General features: G+C 42.5%; 1 long non-coding RNA gene across 1 annotated transcript; it reads right to left on the reverse strand.

Moving 5' to 3' along the window:
* Positions 1-1356: 1356 nt before the first annotated feature.
* LOC130384715 (uncharacterized) lies at positions 1357-2908 on the reverse strand. The gene is made up of 3 exons (XR_008895904.1): positions 2700-2908; positions 2326-2426; positions 1357-1690 (listed from the first exon to the last, which is right to left on the reverse strand). It is a non-coding gene; the product is annotated as an uncharacterized LOC130384715 (long non-coding RNA).
* Positions 2909-11854: the final 8946 nt, after the last annotated feature.

Below are 11854 nucleotides of genomic sequence, written 5' to 3' on the forward strand. Positions count from 1 at the left end.
AGAGGCCACTTTGCCAGGGGCAGGTGATTCAGGGGCAGGTGATTCAGGGGCAGGTGATTCAGGGGCAGCTGCTCCAGGGCCAGTTGCTCCAGGGACCAGACTGCCAGGGACTGATGGGGCGACTGGAGAAGTTAAAACGAAAAAGCCATACAGGTTAAATTCACCGCCCATCATAATCAGCATTGTTGAAGCGGCGGCATCTGTAGGGCTTCATGTGCTGAACACCCTTTCCAGGATATAATTAAACAAACACACTGTTATTTCTACTAGCTATCGCATCATAAAACCCGTCCTTAAATCAACCTAAATGATCCTAGTAAACCAACATAAATAACTAACTAAATAAAAGTTTGATTCACTACTGAACTTTGTAATTGTTGGTGTAGATACCTTCACCTGGCGAAGTCGAGCTCACAAACCAGCAGGCAAACGGTCGTCTACCAAGATAAAAATATATAGAATTACGCTGTGCATATACAAATAAATGTCAGTATATGCATCATAAAAGGACCTCTAATACAATAGACAGTTGACGATTCAAAAGAGGTAGCTATTTAATCAATTTACCCCTGGAGATACCTTCACAGATGGCGAAGTCGAGCTAACAAACTAGCAGGCAAACGGTCGTCTACCAAGATAAATATATATATAATTACGCTGTGCATTTACAAAGAAATATCAGTATATGCATCATAAAGGCACTCTAATACAATATAGACAGTTGACAATTCAAAAGAGGTAGCTATTTAATCAATTTACCTGAGAAGTTACTCGGCGGCCAGCAATGGAAATGGATGATCTCCTACGCCGTAAAATGGTTGTTTGGAACTATTCGAGGCTCCATACCCCGGAAGTAGGCGCTACAACGGAGTCCAATGGAAGTGTCGCCACTCTGTTATATCTACCACTCTGGTTGTATGGAGTTAGAATCATGCCAAAACCCCCCACACACACAAAACATGTGTTTTACTCACGCACAACGATTCACACACACACACTCAGTGTGGTTTGCAAATACAAAACATCATTCACAAACTAATGCATTTAGCTTCAGAAACAAATACAGTATGTTTAACACATACAAAGAAACATATTTCTTCAATAAAAAAAAAAAAATCCTCCAAGTACAAACTAAAATCTTTCAAGGACCAAAAAAAATCCTTCAAGTACAAAAAACCAGGATCAGCAAGGCGGAAAATTAGTGCCAAAAGTCACGCCGTTTGTCCAATCGCAACAGAGTGGGCTACTCGGGAGGGGGGCCTTAAAGCGACATGATACAAATCAGACCGTCTTTGAAATACTCAGAAATTTACAGTGTGAGAATAAAAATGGGTATTTCTAACATGCAGGCATGTAACCCTATTCGAGTAGTACCCCCAAATGCAATAATTAACAACAAAAAGTTTGGCTGCCACAGAGTGCTTGTGTCCGAGACCTAGGTTACTCTTAAGTCACTCTTAGCCTAGGTTATGGTATATTAACGTGTATTTTGGATTTTACAAAAAATGAAACAAACACGATTGATGGATGTTTTTTCATTTTTTATGTGATACTCGATGCACTCTGGTGGTGTGAAACCACTACACCAGAGGTCGACCAGTCTCCTGTCGCACTATCTGCGTACTCCACTGCGGGCCCAGCCAGTCCCTTATGGATCAACAACTGCGGATAGGGAGGCTCCAACGTCACCCTGAAGAGGGGAAACACAACAAGATTCAGGGCATCACTATTCTCCTAAAGCCACCGTAGGTTTGCATCAAGCCCACTCTCCAGGCCAGAGGCAAAGCTTTCCTGTTCCGGGGGCATCCGTGGCATACTGGTGAAGGAGTTGGACTGGTAACCGGAGGGTGGCCAGTTTGAATCCCGAACCTCCACGGATGAGGTGCCCTTGAGCAAGGCTCCTGAAACCCCCACCTGCTCCCCGGGCGCTGCACCGCGGCAGCCCACTGCTCCGGGAGTGCCGGTGTGCCCCCATGTGTGTAACTGCATGTGTGTACCTGCGTGTGCACCTGTATTTGTGTACCCCACGTGTGTGGACCTCTGTGTGTGTATGTGTTCACCAGCTACCCGGATGGGTCAAAAGCAGAGAAAGAATTCTCCCCTAAAAAGGGATGAATAAAGGACTTATCTTATCTTATCTTATCTGTTGGCCTGACAGTATTATTCCACCTCCATCATCAGTCCATTCACTTTATCAACAAAGCCTGGATGACTATCAGTATCCAATAATATATGAGTGATTTGTTCCCTTTGTCCCCGTTTTGAATGTGTTTGCCATGAGTAGGCTACTGGTAGAATGTTTGATGTATAAAAAGGGGGACTCACTTCAATCCGGAGTGGCAGCACATCCTTTCTTATCACTTCAGCAACCTTTGCTTTAAACAGATCACCGATAGCTTTTTCAGTATGGCCTTCAGGGAGTTTGCCTGCAGGACCAGAACAATCACATCAATATTTAGTCTGTCTGCCTCCTTTATTACAAATCAACCTTCTTTAGCTTATCTCATAATATGAAAGAGACAATAAAACGTGAACGTAAACAACTGAACGGTATGTAACAGCTTTCCATATCTGAGCAGGTTATACCAAGTTTTTTAATACATGGCATTGTTGAATACAATATTACCCTTCCATGTTATTTGTGTCTGGATCTGATTAACAGATATTTAAAGTACAGACAACTACATAAAAGCACTTACCCGGACCGTCAGACTCCACAACAAGGACCGACTGTGTCAGAAGAGTGGCAACGATCAAAGTTTGAACAGAAAACATCTTGTCTTTGGTCTTTACTCTCCAACACACATCATTCAGATGAAGACGAGTCGATCTTATACGGTTGGTTGTGGAACCGCCTACCTGCATCAGCCAATCACATCGGTGCACATAGTACAACTGCACCTGAAGAAACATTAATATTAAAGAACATTTCCCAGATTAACTCAACTTCATATCTCGAAGTCAGGGCGGGGGGGGGGGGGGGGGACGACAGAGAAAACTTGTACAACTGGCCATAAGCTTATTACAGTTATTACAGGATCAGTCCCAAACATAGATGAGCAATAAGGAGGGTTTTTCCCATACATTCAGAGGGCCAGCAAAACACGGAGTACAGTAAAATAATGAAGTGAACATACTTAACAGAAGAACCCAAACACCCCATTACAGCTCCGTACCACATCAAGCCACCATACCTTACATGTGAATACAGAACAGATACTGATTCTCAGAGACATTCACCGGCCCCTGTAGACGGCTTGATATCTACAACTTAGTAATCTTTATCTGACTCCATGAACCCTCAGCAGAGAGAGCTGTTGTTTTTTGGAACTGAAATATGTTTGAAATGTGATGTAAAGGGATGTGCATCATTTGACGCATCATGATATCAAAAATGAGGGTCGGTGGTTTCTAATGTTCATGTTCTTGGAGCGGTGGTGTTGATGGCAGAAGAGAAGTCTGCAGAGAGAAGGGCTGTGTGTCAGTGTCTGTAGATCTGTTATAGTTGTGTTAGTGTATCCTATCACGATCAACTGGGGACTACGGTGGGTTGAGAAGTACAGGGCTGTTCATCATCATCTGAATGATTTAGCAGGTTCCCTACGCAAGGTAAAAGCTTTGATTAAAGGAGCTGTCGGAAAGATTTAAGATAAATCATTTGAGTGTAATTTGATAGGAAATCCCTTTCTTCAGTGATCACTGAGTCAAATGCTCTATGAGGACATATGTTCTGGCTGATTATGCTTGCCTCTGCATGACCAATTTTCTGCTGGGTTTTTTGTTTTTTTAAATTGTGCGTTGTGTTGTGTCGGCCCAGTTGTGATGTAGCAAACCAGTTGGACCTGCTCTTTGTTGGAGCCTCAATGGGAACAACGAGAGACAACACAAACCACAGGCTAACGCATTAAGACAGAAGGGGGCTCGGGTTGTGGGCTACAGGTAATAGCTTACAAGTGAGATAGCGATTATGTCAACTATTCCAGCCTGCTGGTTCTCCAACATCCCAGCAGCCCTTTTCTGGTTCTCTACCAGGGTGGTCCGACTCTGCCAAGGTTGTACTGCAAGAAATGTTTTAAGGGAGAAATATGGACCCTATTACAGTAACTCAGTCGGTGTGTAAATGTTCATCATTCAGTTTTGTCAAATTGGAGGAGCTAACCAGAACTCTGTTCAACCCGTTAAATAAAGCTACAGGCAAAGAAGAATTGGTTTAATTCATCTATAATTTAAGTTGATTGAGTCAATGAATCAATTGTTTCAGGAATGCTTAGTAAAATCCTTTATTCATCATCAGTTGTGTCAAGTAGTACTCTATTCTGTTTTAACCCATTAAACAAATCATTAATTCTACAACATTTTGGGTTGCTATTGCATGCATTTAATGTTCAATTCACTTAATGCAAGCAATGACGCATTATATTGACTTATCACCAGCTTCTAATGTTATATATTTGCCCAAAGCTCAGGAATTTAATTAGTTAACTTAAAGCACACAATAACAACTTAGAGAAACTTATAGTCACATTCAAATGCATAGTAACAGTGATCATAATGCAAGAAGAATTGATTAAAATGTGTTGCAATTATGAGAATTATAACACACTATGATCCTTGCAGACATGTCAGTTAGTGACCGGCAGTTTTATGAGACTTGCGCACCGCACCATTCACGCCATCTGCCCCACCCGCTTGGCTGTCGGAACATTTGCATATTTTCGCGTGTTTGCATTAACTTTGTAAGTATTCATGCCACACATTCGCTTGTGGTGTGAACGCAGTTAAAGTAAATGGAGGGAATCTAAAGAGATGTCATACGAGTAAGTTTGCCATAGTTAGAGATATCCGTAATTCAGTTTGACCAGTCAAAACTGAATTACAGATATCTCTTATTAAGTAAATGAGCTTTAGATAAAATGCTTGTCTTTGTAGTAGCGTGCAATATCGCGTGAAGGAAAAGTAATGAGGAAATGAATAAGGAAAACAACTAAAGAAAGGGATAATTTTAATGTCCTTTTAAAAGAGTGTTGGAAACGCCACTATGATTTGACTTAGTAAACCGTGATTAAATGCATTGTAGAGCAGTTGATTTAAACCGTTTTTAAAATGACTCTTGTAAAAGCAGCTTAATAATGTTTTTCTAAATCCAACTATAAATGTACTCTTTTAATTGTGGATTTTTTTTCATTGAGTGTTCTTTAAAGGGATACGTTATTAATTATTCACTATTGGTAACTTAGTAATTATAAATTTACTTGGTAACGTTAATAGTTAGATAGCTAACAATGTCCCTTCAATTTCAAGTGGGCTAACGCTTAGCATGTCTATCTACAAAGCATGTCTACAAAGCATGATAGCTTAGTAGTAGTCGTACTGTGTTAGCTCATTCATAATCTATGGTGATTGTACCGTTTTCAGTGGTAGTTTGCATTTGTACCATGCAAATTCTAACCCTGATAAAACCACAAAATGACCATAACATATGTGAAACGTTGCTGGTAGAGTTTGGCGGTTGGCGGGACTCCGAAGATAACATGATGTGCTCACCCGTGATGTCCTGTAGTCTTTTCTTATAATTTATCATTCAATGTTTTTTTCTGAACATTCTGACCTTATTTTAAGAACTGTAACATTTTTGGTTCTTGATATATTCCGATTTTATTTTCATAATATTATGACTTCCTTCTCTAAATCTTCAATGTGTTTTTCTTTACAGTGGCCCTTAAACTATGACTATTGTTCACCTCTGTATTTCTGCTGACCTTTCTAACATTTTTTCTTCACCTCTGGCCATCCACTGTCTGCAGCACATTCTGAAGAATGGGTGGGCACACATGAGTATGGAAAACACTTCCCTGTCCTCTCCGATTGGATCTCAATCACTGGTGATGTTTTCCTTTTCCCAGTTTCTATATCTTTTGGCTCATATAATGTTTCCTCTCCAGTTGGGAGCTCAACAAGAGAAGCCATAGTGTCCAGCTTTGGAGTAAAATTATCTTATCTAGCCGCTATAATTAAAGTCATTATTGGCTTTGTAACAATCTCCATAATCTCCAGGTTTTATTCATCTTATTTGTTCAATAATGTTCCATTGATACATGTTCATCATAATAGTCACCGACATAGAAGTCATTGAAGTGACCAGTGTTGGGAAAGTTCACTTTCTACGTGAACTAGTTCAAAGTTCAGTTCACAAATTTTAAAATGAACTTCACAGTTCACAGTTCCAAAAAATAAACTAGTTCATGGTTCTTCTTTTCAATATGTTGCTGTGAGCTTTTATTTTTTCCCGGTATTTTGATAATTGTGCCCCCTTTGTGGTTTGTCTAGGATGAAATGGAGTGGTTGAATGAAGTATCGTAGCGAAATACAGTTTCTATGGTGTTTTCGCATTTGGTAAATCCCAATGATTTCTGTTGGAAGGCTCATTGCTCGTTGGCCGGAAACGGAAAGGGGGGGTGTTCACGCTTGGTTGTAGTATTTTCGCTCGGTTCTAGCCCTACTGTGGGAACGGAGAACCGAGCGAAAAGACTACAACCAAACATAAACAGCCCCCCTTTCCTTTTCCGGCCAACAAGCAATGATTCTAGGAGGTATTCTAGTCCGCTGAGCTATGAGCCAGAGAGCTAACGCTATGGATTATGCATATTTATAATCCGAAATTCGTCTCAGCCTTTATACCACAGATACTCTAGGGTCTATAGCATATTACCGCGTTGTCTGATTACAGTTTAATTCATTTTTCTTACAATTTAACAGCTCTCGTTTTGAAGAATAATCACTGTGCCATTTGTTTCAATGGGAATCGCGACGGCCATACTTTTAACATAAAGTGTAGGCCTACATATTTATAATTTGAAATTCATCCCAGCCTTTATACCACAGACACTATAGGGTCTATAGCACATAACCGCGTTTTCTGATTACAATTTAATGTAACAGTAAGCTGACAACACCGCAACTGCAAATTAACCACACAGAGATAACCATGGCAACCGGTCAAACAACACGGCGTTCTGCGCACCCACATCGTTCTGTTTATCAAATGTATCCACATTTGATAAACAAATAAACCCCCTATTGAACGAAGTTAAACCGAGTGAGCGTGCCGTTCACAGACACCAGAATGAACGGGTTCACAGTAACGTTCATCAGGCAGTAATACAGTACGTTCAGATCACGTTCGCCGAGTTCATGAACTATCGTTCAATGAACGCATTCAGGCACAACACTGGAAGTGACAATGTAAGGTTCACTAATATATTAATTGTTTTTAAAGGTCCCATGGCATGAAAATCTCACTTTATGAGGTTTTATAACATAAATATGAGTTCCCCTAGCCTGCCTATGGTCCCAGTGTGGCTAAAACTTGCGATCGGTGTAAAACGAGCACTAGGTGTTCTGCTCGTCTTTGAAAAAACGGAGGCTCAAGCGCGCTGATTTGGAATGTGGTCCCACAAGTCGTCATAAAGGATCTCAGCTTCTCCCCTTCCTCTGCCTTGCCTGCCCAGAGAATTTGGCCCGCCAATGAGACACGACCGTGCGAGCGCCACGTGTGTGTGCGTGTGATTACACAAACTGTAACGCTGTTTGTGCCACCCCCTGTAAGTGTTTGCTGTTGGTGTTAAGGCGCATAACATGTCGGTTCTTTGACATCTATTGTGTTTCCATAATCAGACTGTAGTTGGGGTTACCTCAGCCATGGTTGAGAATGAGTTTGGGGGAAAGGAACATTGGCTTTGACTCCGTGAAGTTCCTGGACCACGACATGGAGGAGAAACGGATTGTTGGACGCGAATGGCTCCCGCTTCAGAACCAGAGACGTCGGAGAACCCGACGCGGTCGTTTGAGATTCATAATATCGTCTGGAGGCTCACACAGCTTTTGGCCGTGATAATATTTATCATATGGTATAGATATCGCTGTATAATATGATATTATTAAGATATAGAGATCCAGGGGCCGTATTACAGAAACTTCCTATCTCACAATTACTATAAACTTAACTGTTTGGTAACCATGGTAATTAGAGTTAGGACCAGTTTTAGGAAAATAGCCATTATAGATTAACAGTTCCTAAGTCATTGTTCCTGTCTGAATTCAAGATAGGGTAAGTGTATTACAGATAAGCATCCTAACTCCCAAAATCTTTAAAAAACTGTTGGGCCATCCTAACTTTTGCGTCGGACATCATCTAGCCGTAGTTATCAGTGTGAGGGATGGCTGCGATCATTTTATTCAGCATTTTAGAAAATGAAGACAACCAGAACAGCCGTAATTTATACATAGAAAGGCTGTTAAGCGACCCGGACGATGTGCTGCGTTTTGACGATAAAACCCTCATCGACCGCTATAGATTCTCTCGGGCGATGATACCTCAGCTAGCCGAGCAGCTGCGACCAGCGTTGGAGAGGCCAACGAGGCGACATGGGGCTGTCCCGGTAGTCGTTCAACTGACCAGTGCACTACGGCTTTTTGCAAAAGGGGATTTTCAGAGCGAGGTTGCCGACATGGCGAAAATGTCCCAGCCGGCGATTTATTTTAATATGACGAAGGGGGCAACAGCGATAAGCAGACTGGCCCCTCAATATATTGTCTTTCCGAAAGCGGAGGAAATCACGGAAAACAAGACGGCTTTCTACCGGGAGTACCGGATGCCCGGTGTAATTAGGCTGGTTGATGGGTCGTTATTTCCCATCAAAGCCCCCAATGGACGGGTTGAGGCAGCCTAGGTGTGCCGCAAAGGCTACCATACCGTAAACATCCAGGCAATAGGGGACCACAGGATGATAATCCGACATTTGGTAGCGAGGTGGTGCAGCTTAACTCATGATGCTTCCATTTTTAACACAAGGTAGTAGAAGTGTTTCAAAACACACCTTATGAGACTAGACTGTAACTTTATCATCAATACCATACTGCAGCGCCACCCAGTGGGTCTATAGGCTAATAGGCTACAGTAAGGTTAGACTCTGCTCACTTACAATTATTAGGCCTATTATTATCATCATTATTATCATTATTATCTTTATCATTAGGCTTACGTCGCCCAGGATTAGATTTTAATAATAATTCTGAATTGAATGTGAAATAGTCTTATTTTAGCAGTTGTGTATCTCTGCAGTGACATCAATACCCATTTGGAGGAAACGCATCAGAGTGGCTGGCTTCTTGGGGATTATGGCAATCCCTTAAAGCTGTACCTCATGACTCCAGTGGGAAATGAGCGCTCGCCAGCAGACACGTGGTACAAAGGCAGGATTTTTTTTAATATATTTTTTTAATTCTCAACAAAATAACACTAGTATTGTGGTTAGGCTGTTATCTATGAATATTTTATCCAATAGGTATAACCAAGCTCACAAAAAGTGCAGATAAAGGCAGGAGCGTCTGTTTGGAGTCTGGAAGAGCAGGTAGCCTTTAGGTCTAGTTATTCAGTATACATTTAGTAACAGAAAAAGTTTATGTTGATGAACTGGCAAGACCTCTAATCAGTGCATGAACATAATGTCTAAAATCTTTTTAATCAGATGGAGATGCCATGACACGTGGCAAGTGGATGCTACCTCCAGTATTAACATTAAAGTAGTGTTGTTTATTAAAGCCACAGCAGTGCTGCACAACATGTGTAGAATGGCCAATCTTCCTGACCCTGAGGTGGACGCAGCAGAACCAGAAGGCCATGCTGCGGAACCAGAGCCGCGGTGGCTTGTCACTGGGGTCAACATCAGGAATCAACTGATTCATGATCTACACGATATATACGAATACGAGTGTTGGCGAGATTTATTTGTGCCGTGTCGCCCCGGTAGATGTTCGAAATCCAAGTCGCTCCTCGGTCAACTCACGCGTCCGCTCACCTTGAGTTGAGAATGGGAACTGCAATTCCCATTCTCCCGTATAAAATGATTCGCACAACCGTGCACCGCACAACTGGTAGGCATTATTGGCCAAACAAAATAATATAATAGCGAAACAATTGAGGTTAGATGCGCGCATTGCGATTGAATGACCTCCACTCTAATGTGACTGAGACAAGTGTAGCGGGGCGCAATGTTGTGATTGCTTTCCTACCAAGATGGCCGACTTCCGGTTTGGTTACGAATTTTAATTAGCTGTGACGTCAGTTGCAAACGAAGAATTGTCAAATTGAAGTCTATTGCAGACTATTGCATATCGTTAAAGGTCCCATGACATGAAAATCTCACTTTATGAGGTTTTCTAACCTATAATATGAGTTCCCCTAGCCTGCCTATGATCCCCCAGTGGCTAAAACTTGCGTTTGGTGTAAAACGAGCACTAGCTGTTCTGCTCGCCTTTGAAAAAACGGAGGCTCAAGTGCGCTGATTTGGAATGTCTGTGTTTAGGACGTCATCAAGCATCTAAGCTCCTCCCCTTACTCTGCCTGGCCCGCCCAGAGACGTTGGCCCGCCAATGAGACTCGACCGTGCGAGCGCCACATGTGTGTGTGTGAATACACACTGTAACGCAAGTGTTTCTTGTCGGTTCTTTGACGTGCCTTGTATTTCCACAACGAGACTGTTGTGTGGGTTATCTGAGCCATGGTTGAGAAGGAATTGGGGGAAAGGAACTTTGGCTTTGACTCGCTGAAGTACATGAACTGTCTGCGACATGCCGCCGGTTGCCGCGAGGCACCATCGCCCGGCAGCGGGCAGCCGGCAGCAGGCAGCGCGCGGTTCAGTCGACTTCAGGTTGATGTGAAAGTGGAAGAACCAGAGACGTCGCAGAACCCGACAAAGTCGTTTGTGATTCATAATATCGTCTGGAGGCGCACACAGCTTTTGGCCGTGATAATATGTATTATATCATATAGATATCTATGTATGATATTATTTAGATAGAGCTCAAGGACTGTAACGCAAGTGTTGTACACTTCCTTGTTATTTGGATAACCGTTCTGCTTTTGGTGTTATGGCGCATAACACGTCGGACTCTCGTCTCTGGTATTTCTACAACGAGACTCGTATTGGGGGTTATCTCAGCCAAGGTTGAGAATTAATTGGGGGGAAGGAACTTTGGCTTTGACTCCCTCAAGAACATGAACCACGACATGGAGGAGAAAGGGATTGTTGGCGGCGAATGTCTCCCGCTTGAGCCCCGCTGAGGGACCACCGCCGGAGGCGAAGGTGCCTAAGCGCTGCCCGGCAACGATCCCTTTCTCCTCCTTGTCGCGGTTCAGTCTACTTCACATTGATGTGGATGTTGAAGAACCAGGAACGTCGGAGAACCCAACGCGGTCGTTTGAGATTCATAATATCGACAGCTTTTGGCCTTGATAATATATATTAGGCCTATATGATATAGATATCTATGTAGGCTATATGATAATATTTAGATATAGAGCTCCAGGACTCCCGTGTGTTCTAGAATATTTACAGAACACGGCTAAAGGCTGTGTGCGCCTCGCCATTGCGATACATCCACTGTAAACAGAGCGCATGGTACCGTGGCTGCAAGCTGCTCAGGGCCACACCCCCACCCTCCTCCTTGACCCGCCTCGCTCCTCCTCATTTGCATTAAAGCTACAGACACCAAAACAGCGCATTTGGGGGAAGCTCAATGTGCGACTGGCTCGGAGTGGCTGTAACTCTGCATCACGGCTGAATTTCGGGAACGTCTTCGAATGTTAGTTGCCCACTAATACCTATGTTAAAGAATACATAAAATAGCATGTCATGGGACCTTTAAATAAAAATGATGAAATGCAATTAATTTGTATGTGACTTTATTATGGTCCAAAGATATGACGGGAGAGGCATTCGGCCCTCGAGGTATTTACATTTTTCAAATATGGCCCCCTTTGAAAAAAGTTTGGACACCCCTGGTGTATACAATC

This window comes from Gadus chalcogrammus, chromosome 6 (genome assembly GCF_026213295.1).
Source record: "Gadus chalcogrammus isolate NIFS_2021 chromosome 6, NIFS_Gcha_1.0, whole genome shotgun sequence".
NCBI lineage: Eukaryota > Metazoa > Chordata > Actinopteri > Gadiformes > Gadidae > Gadus > Gadus chalcogrammus.